This window comes from Coturnix japonica, chromosome 3 (assembly GCF_001577835.2).
Source record: "Coturnix japonica isolate 7356 chromosome 3, Coturnix japonica 2.1, whole genome shotgun sequence".
In the NCBI taxonomy this organism is placed as follows: Eukaryota; Metazoa; Chordata; class Aves; order Galliformes; family Phasianidae; genus Coturnix; species Coturnix japonica.
In genome coordinates this window covers 10235724-10244531 of record NC_029518.1, presented here as the reverse complement: position 1 = coordinate 10244531, position 8808 = coordinate 10235724, and the positions used below count along the sequence as shown (strand labels likewise).

General features: G+C 39.8%; 1 long non-coding RNA gene across 2 annotated transcripts in view; it reads left to right on the top strand.

The window, feature by feature from the left end:
* Positions 1-8808, top strand: part of LOC107310865 — a 32531-nt gene that overhangs the window by 19747 nt on the left and 3976 nt on the right. For both annotated transcript variants that reach the window (XR_001553783.2, XR_001553782.2), the window contains one exon: positions 5398-5475. This is a non-coding gene — a long non-coding RNA (uncharacterized LOC107310865). The remainder of the gene's footprint in view (positions 1-5397; positions 5476-8808) is intronic.

Sequence of the window (8808 nt, the reverse complement as noted above, 5' to 3'; positions counted from 1 at the left end):
TTGTGTTCCCACCACTGTTCAGAGAACAAATTGTTAAATTTGTAAAGCTGTCAAAAATAGCTTTTCAGAATATCTGACTTCTTTAAAGTTAGCAGCAAAATTAGTTACTGATTTTGGAAGCAAGAAAAGGATAAATACAGCACTTGGGTCCATTGTTTCCACACAGAGGAATTCTAAGACAGCCCTTTACTCCGTATACACTTCCACAACAGACACCATTCAGTCAGACTGCCCCTCTGCTGCCATCTGTCACAGGGCAACAAATACAGTGAGATATTGGTGGGAAGGTTCAGCCTCTGCTGCCATCCCACGAACATTCGCCTCTGACTTCATGGGCCAACAGCATAAAACAGGAGATGTTACTTTCAGAGCAGCCTTCCTGTAATTCCAGCTAACTTAGGCAGCCTCAAGGTTGAGTCTACAGAAATTGGTTTATTTCATTCCAGACCAGCCTGCTTCACTGTCAGTAAGGCAGGTGCAGACACATCTCCTATGTACTGGTGTCCATTCTTCATCAGCCAGGGGCTTTTCAACAAAATACCTTAATGAGCTTTTACTCAGCACATAGTTCTTTTACTCTTGGCAGCATACTATCTGCAGATTTTCTTTTTAAAGTTATTTTCTATAGTTCATCGTCTTAAATCCTGTAGTAAAACATGAGAAAAAAACAGTGTTTTACAAAGGGATCATTGCATCGCCCACATTGTTACTGATCACAAAGCTGCTAAGTATCTTTTTAAGGGAGGTAGCTAAAGAAACTTCAACTTTATGATTTGTTTTACTTAATTTAAGCACATACTGACATGTCTTCTTGATTAGAGTCACTGTGTGCAGGCAGACCTTGATCTAGCACTTGGCACTCCTGCTTGCAGCAAGGAGTTGGAACTAGATGATCATTGAGGTCTCCTCCAACCCAAACTACTCTATGATTTTATGCTGAGCAATAGTACCAGGGAGCTGGCCAGGGTATGTGTGCACGCACTTGTTTTGAACATTTTTACCATCATCATTTTACCTTTTTTTCCAATTTTCTCCCCATCCCTCCGGGATGTGAGCCATCAGCTGAGTGGTGCTGAGCTGCTGCCACAGCCCACCAGCATCACAGCCACGTGGGAAAAGGCAGTGGGAAATCCAACTCAGTGGGCTACAACTGAACTAAATTAAGGTAGTTTGGAAACAATTTTCACAGCATGACTGGACTCCCATCAAGACAAGACACAGCATTTACTTTGCTTTAACATTCAGTGTTTTCACTGCTTGACCAAATAACTTATTCTCTCACCTAAGTGAATATAATTTCCTTCTGCTACTTTGAAGGCAGCATTGGACAAACCAAAGAACAGCTGGTGGCACAACGCTCTACCCAAAGCTGAAGTCTGTACCTTTTCCCTCAGCCTGGATTTATTTCAGCCTAAGGGGATGAGTCCCAGCAATCAGACAGTTTTGTGAAGGCCATCTCATTTCAGAACACCCAATTAACAGTATCTGTAAACATACATGTCTGTATATAGATACGTAGAGGTATGTATTTATACAGTTATCAAAGTAGCAATTAACTGCAGGAAATGCTTAGTAGGAGTAAATAAATCAATTTGGACAAAAGCTTAAGAATCACCTCATTCTTAATTACCTGAAGGCTCAGACCCAGAAAATCGTATCACCATCAGAAACAAGGGCAAGGAGCCAGAACTGGTGGAGGCTGCAGAGAATTAATTGCAGGCAAGCCTGCCCTGATGCACGACTGACTGCAAATGCAAGTCATTGATTTTTAAATACAAGAGAAACTGTGACAGGATACTAAGTCTCTCAGTGCAGCGGATCCCAAGGAATTTTTTGTTTCAATTCCAGCAGCAAATGTTTGCAGAGAAGAAATTATTTTACTGCTTTGCTGAACAGCTTGTCTTTCACAAATTCATGAATTCACAAAGAATTCATCTTGTGAGGCTACAGAAAAAGCCATAGACAAGAACTGCTGTCACATTCAGCATTTCCTGAACCAAATAGAAAACCACGAACAGAAAAAAAGATACTTGTATGCGTGCTATAGATGTTAGATATATGTAAAAGTACGTTTACTAAAATGAGCTCTGAATCAGTGCAAGAGATTCCAAATGTTCATAACCAACAATTCCTTAGTTAGGAAAATTGTAATGGAGATACATTCAAGAGAGGATGGGAATGAACTGCATTTATTAGCAGCCAACAGGAATTTGAGAGAGGGGAAGTAGATAAGGTACATGATACAGTCCTATTTAAAAGGTAGCTACAAAAGAGAGAGGGAAAAGTCTCCTCTCAACAAATATAAGTGCTCAGTTTGAGCTACAGAAGAGAATACTCATGTTGGATGCATATAACTGGAGAAAGAAAAGTTACTGTGATGTGTATTTATTAGCTTAAAAAGCATTCTCATTGCTTTCTTGTATTTTGTTTTAAATTTGCTCTATGATCATCTCTGACAGGAAATCAATTTGCTGGAACACTCCTTCCCCTTTAGACTAGAAAAAGCATTCTGTCCTCAGTCTTTTTATTCTTATTAACATTATCATGCATTGCTTTGAAATTACTAATAGAGTATTAGGAGTGAGGAGCATTTCCCATTTTAAAATGTGACCACACCTGGAATTATAGTTAGAAACCATGCAGGAAGGAGGACAGCTTATATTATTAACCTACCAAAATGATTAGCTATAAAGAGAACTAAGTAGATGGCTTTGCCCTCAACATTAAACAGTTGTGATTTTGTCAGTGCACATGCACTTGCATGTCTTGAGAAGAGGATTTCCAGGTATTCAAATCACTTCCATTTTGCAATTCATTTACTTAATAAGAGCACATTCAGGGCAGGTTGCAAGGCTGAGGAAAGTTAGCCAATAATATCTAGTTACTGCGTAAAACACAAGTATAAAGCAGATGCTTTCCAATTGGAAATCATGTAGTAGCTTGCAGTGCATTTATAACACCATACACTGACCATGCCCTTATTACCACATACCTAAGTTTTTGCAATATGACAGATCCAAAGATTTTATTCCAAAACAAATTAGTGTGGGGGGATTAAATACCATGAAAGAGCAGCTCTCAGCCACAAACCAAGGAACACTGTTGTCAAATCAGACTGTACAGAGACTGGCCCCTTCCTCTGCAAACATGTGAGGGAATACAACAGTAATTTCATTAATATATATTCATCAACATAAGTCTTGCATTCAAAGTGCAGCACCTCAGCCAGCTGCTGAGGAAACAGAACAATTTTCAGCCTATATTTGGTGCTGAACAACCAGGCAAACTGTGAAACAGTGTGTTCACAAGGAGTAAAAAATACAGGCATTCTTTAAATTGTCATTGAAATCAAAAGGCATAAAATGAAATCATTTACAAGCTCTAAGATGTGAGAGTAAATTGGATTTTATAACAGAAAAGATGAATGCAGTCAGAGAGGCACATCAAACAAGCTGCCTAATAAATAACTAGCAGACCTCTAATCTTCCAAAGCTTAGATGAAAAACTGGGGTTCTTAGATTTAATGAGAAAATCAAAATATGGTAAGAAACTGTAGCAAAAACATAGCGAATGGACAATATTGTAGTAGTACGAACAGGTGGTAGTGTCTGTGGCTCAGTGGAGCTTAGAATGAAGTTTGCCCACTCACACCAATGGCACAGAGCAGCAGCGTGGCACAAAACAGAAGGAAAGAGGGGGTTAAATCGCAGGATGACCACCCCACCGTGGTGGTTTCAGTGGTGGACAGCTGAAGTCCATCACACCACTCTTTCACCTCCCACCCTCCAAAAGATAGGAGGGAGAAAACTTGCCAGAAATAAAAGGCTGTCCAAGCTGAGCTATCAGAAACAAATCTTAACATTGTCTCACTTGAAATGGATGGAATGACAAAGCTATAATTGGAGGGGTGGCTAAATTGCATAACATTTAAAGCAGCTGCTTCCCCACAGGCAGACTGCCTGTCTGTTCAGGGAATGTCAACAGCTGGAACGGCACTTCAAGATCCACCAGTTCCTCTCCTTATTGGTGATTTAGTACATCAGAAGTGGGAAGCTTGTCCAGGCTGTTTCTGACACCTCTATGTACACTCATGCTCCCCTCCCACCACTCTAAAATAAGAATGGGTTTCTGCAGAACAAATTTTACTTCACTTTTGGAAGTTAGAATAAGCACTGTTGATGGCATCGCTTAGAAGGTCAATGGGAGCCAAACCACTGATGAGGTTTAAGGTGAAGGAAGTAAAGAGATCAAAGCTCAGTGGGTCAAAAGATGAAAGGACAAGAGGTCAGGAAAACAAAATATTACTGAGTAAAGAAGTCAAAGGGTCAAAAAGTCATGGGGACAAAATTCAAAGGGATCAATCTGTTGACTAAGATAGAGGTAAGCAGTTGCCTCTGATCTGGTTTAGGATAAGCCAAGAAAGGTATTAGTCACAAGCTGGTATCAAAAAAAGAATAGCTTATCCCCATTCCAAAGAACTCCCTATAAAACTCCCACAGGGCAACCATCTCTAGCTGTCAAGAACTCAAATGGTCAAATGTTCAGGGGGGTCAAGAATTATATACCACGAAGTTCAGCAATGCAAAGAGAAGTGCACACTACCTCCATCAAGAGACGTTTGTCTCATTCCATCACTCACTGTGTTCCTGTCTGCAGGAAAGGCAGACAAACAGCTCAACAGTAGAAAGAAGAAAATAAATGAGAGACAGAAAGGCTTCTGCTGGTCCTGTAAATGAGCAGGCAGCGCGCATGTGCTTGTGGTTGACGTTAGACAGGTCTGTGAAGGGATTTCTGGAGTATCCATTCTGGGACAATTGTCTGGCATTTCTAAGATCATCAAGTCCAACTGTCCACCTACCACCAGTATCGCCCACAGTTTGTACTTTGTTCATGCCAGTTTTCTTCACATTCCTTTCATTCTGAAGATTCTGTACTAGGTACCAAGATGAAGGGCTATACATGTTCACACAGAACAAACCCACACAGAAAGAAAACACATTCCTGAATGACTGGATATTACAGTGCACACATACACCTGCACTGCGAGGGGGAAAAGAAAACAGATTTCCATTCATTCATACACACATTTGTGAAAATGAGCATAGGGGAATTAAATCTTTGGGAAATCTTACTTCATACATTAATAATTCTATTAAGAAAATCTAGTCAAATGTGGGAAAGTTTAGCATTAGGTTCATTGTGTAAAAAACTGCCTGATTAAGATAAGGTGATGACTGATATTAATCAGTTTGCTCAGTGGGCAGATGGTACATAATTCACTGTCTGAGAAGGAGAATGCCAGTGTCTGATTGCAGTACTGATGTGGATGAAGGAAAAAAATACCTAATCCAACCATGTGCTTGACTTCCTTCTCCACCATTACATCTTTTATTTCAGAAGGATTGTGGAGAACAAAAATCACTGTAATGCAATGGAGCATTTGGTTCAACATGATGCATCACATCTATGAGCAAGGTAACAAATAAGGTTATATTACATTATTTAACCACAGCTTTAGTTTCATGAGATTATTGACTAGTTTGAAGGTAGAACTAAGCTGAAATGCTTTGTAATACAGCAGTCATTAATTAAGTGCATATTTTCCTTATCTAAGTTCCTATAAGTATTTCTAAAGTTGCTTGCAAAGTCACTTTCCCTACTGAAATACTCCAACAGCTATACACTTCTCTTACCTGATTATCTCCCAGATATTTGGGAGAATTTCTAAATATCTGTATTTCTTGGCTTTTTTCTTTCTTTTTTTTAAATATCCTTCAGAAAAGAAACTTAATTCTGAGGCTAAGCACAATGCATTTTCATTGCCAGCTTCCTGACAACCAGTTCTGCTGAGGCTGACACAAACTGAAAGTAATGTCCCCAGCTGACTCAGACGTATTGCTTATTAGCTCATTTCTGCATGAACAGTGCGGGCTATTGGATAACTTTCACTGGTGAGAGTGAATAGTAGCAGAATTTAAAAATCATTAAATAAAAGAAATACTTTTAAAGATGAGTAAAGATCTATGAGACTTTCTCCAAAAGTAATGCCTCCTGTTTCATTATGTTGGCCCACAGCGTCAGTGGCAGATGTGGGTGGGATGGCAGTAGAGGCTGAATCTTCCCATCAATATTCCATTACATGATGTTGCTGTGTGACAGATGGCAGCAGAGGGGCAGTCTGACACAATGGTGTCTGATATGGGAGTTTATATGGAGCAAAGGTGTGCCATTGAATTCTGCCATGAGGAAAAATGGCCCCCATTGACATTTGTCTCTTCTTGCCAAAGTGTTTATAGTGACCCAACAGTGCACGTGAGTACAGTGAGGTGGTGGGTAGTGCATTTCAGCAGTGATGACCGTAGTCACTTCTGCTGGTGCAGATTTGTTCAAGCATGACATGCAGGCACTTGTTTGCTGCTGGTGAAAATGCACAGCTAATAGTGATAACTCTGTTGAAAAATAGTCTTTTGTAGCTGAGAATTTGCTCTACCGAACAGCAGCAGTTGCTCTCTGTATCCATTGTAGTTTCCAGGGAAATAAACAGGAGGCACTAGTTTCAGAGCGACCCACATAGAATACAAGCCGCAAGTACCATGTATTTTAGGATGACAGCCACGACCTCTAAGTCAAGAGTGCTGCTTTAAGTAAGCAACTAGTTTAGGCAGGCACTTTGCAGGATACCAGGGCAACTGCAAACCTTTCTGCACATGAGCAGGAGAGTTGGGCTACCCAAGGAGATGGATGTTTTCACACTCTGCTGAAAGCTTCAGCTGCAAGGAATGTTTTCCCCCAAACGCCTGGCTTTCGTCATATCACTTTTTTTTTTTTTTTTTTTTTGTGAAAAATATTTTCTCAAGAAAATGTTCTGCTTTTTTTCCGTTTCATGCCACACAACCAAATCATTAAGGATCTTCACACTCAGGGATTATTTTAGTCCCTTACCATATGAAATGGTTCTAGTTTGAAGCAAAGTGGGCTGATAAAAAGAAGGGAGGAGAACATTAATTCAGGCATGAAATAATTAATTGACATCTCAGCTAACAATGGATAATGAAAATTATCACATGGGTAGGTTTTATGTAATTAAGAAGAAATGTGAACACGTGTCTTCAAAGCTAATACAAGAACCAAACAAGCGCCTTTGCAAACCCAACATTACTGCTTTTCTCTTAGCACTTAAAACTTTCCACACCAGCACAAAAATCTTTTAACAGTAATGCAGGCTGAACACACATCAAATTCTGCTTCACAAAAAAGAGCAATTAAAAATTGCAGTCCTCATTCCAGTCTCTCTTCTTATGTCTACAAGGAAGCAGTTCTCCATTTCTGAAGAGGAATCTTGCTTACCTGCCTGTTTCTTTACCCATTAGTGCAATGGAGCTTCTGAAAGCTGCTTTCTTTTCCATTTTTTATTTTTAATACAAGAGACATGTGGTGGACATATTTTCTTAAAAGACAAGGAATTCTTTGGATTTAATCTTTGGTAGTTGCTTTTACCAACAAATTTGATGTGATGACAAAAGCATTCCTGTTGCTTCTCTCTGTGTGTTTCTTTACAGCTCATCTAGTATCATCTCATACTTTCTCTAAGGGTTTTCAAGAAATTCTAGGGAGTATTCTCATCCAGCATTGTACATCTGTCATGGTTTTCTTTTAGAATGATACTACTTTTCCATACAGAGGGAGGAGACATTTCCTTCCTGTGTGTTCTGCAAGCACTGGAAGGGGCTGCCTGTGCTGGGGAAGGAACCAATTGGACTGCAGGCAGGAACAAAAACAAGCAGTTCACTATAGTCCTTCTCTGCATGTGAAAGCAAGTGCAAGACTTAGAAAAAGGAGGAAGTGAAAGGGAGAAAATATTTAGCAGTCTTCAAAGTGCACATTGGCACTATAGCCACATTCTTCGTGACAATACTGCAACGCTGGGGTAACTGCTGTACATCAGTGACTTGTTATAAATGTTCCAAAGTTAAACAGAAAGCACTGTTAGTGTTTTCTCATTTGACCTTGTTCTAGTGAATAATGTTGTTGGGAAATGATACATTCATATATCTAATGATTGTATTTACAACAGCTACCTTAAAGGATGTCATCACTTGCTTCAGTATCTTTCCTAGTATCATTCTGAGGGACGTTGCCTTTGAATGGGAAAACTGCCCTCATTTAACTGTGCAATACAGACATGCTGAGCATGTTGCCCTGCCAAAATCAAGTCTTAGTGTTTCATGACAGGACTGTCTTTCTAAAGCAGTGCATGTTTTGATGTTTTTGACTCATTAGCCAACATTAGTACATACTTAGTACTGGGTCCATGTCTAAAGCAAATATCCAAGAGCCAGTTCTGCTGTGTGACAGTCAGTTGAAAGTTCAATCCAGGTACAAATTATGGGCATTGCTCTTTTAGAAGCTCAGCACCACATTCAACAGCGTCAGGAGGGCTCTATTGAAGTAATTTTGAGCGGAGATGTTTTTCACATCTATCTGAAACCTTACTGGCTGTAGATTCCTGTTCTTAAAATGAGCACAGACACTGCCAAGTTATGATAAATAGTCCTACCAGCTAGAGAGAAAAGCATGCTGGTTTGGAACAGTCTGTATTTTTATGTCTAAAAACTCACATCCAGAAAAGATTCCAGGGAGTTACAAGCCTAGAAACACTGGTGGATGGATAGTTCAACACAAGCCAGCAATGTGCTCACAGCTGGCATTAGTCCATACCATGTTCCTCCAAGGACTAATAATGACAACATTTGACATCAGTTATATTCAGGTGCCGATCGCTTCCAGTTACTTAAGGATGTCTCACAG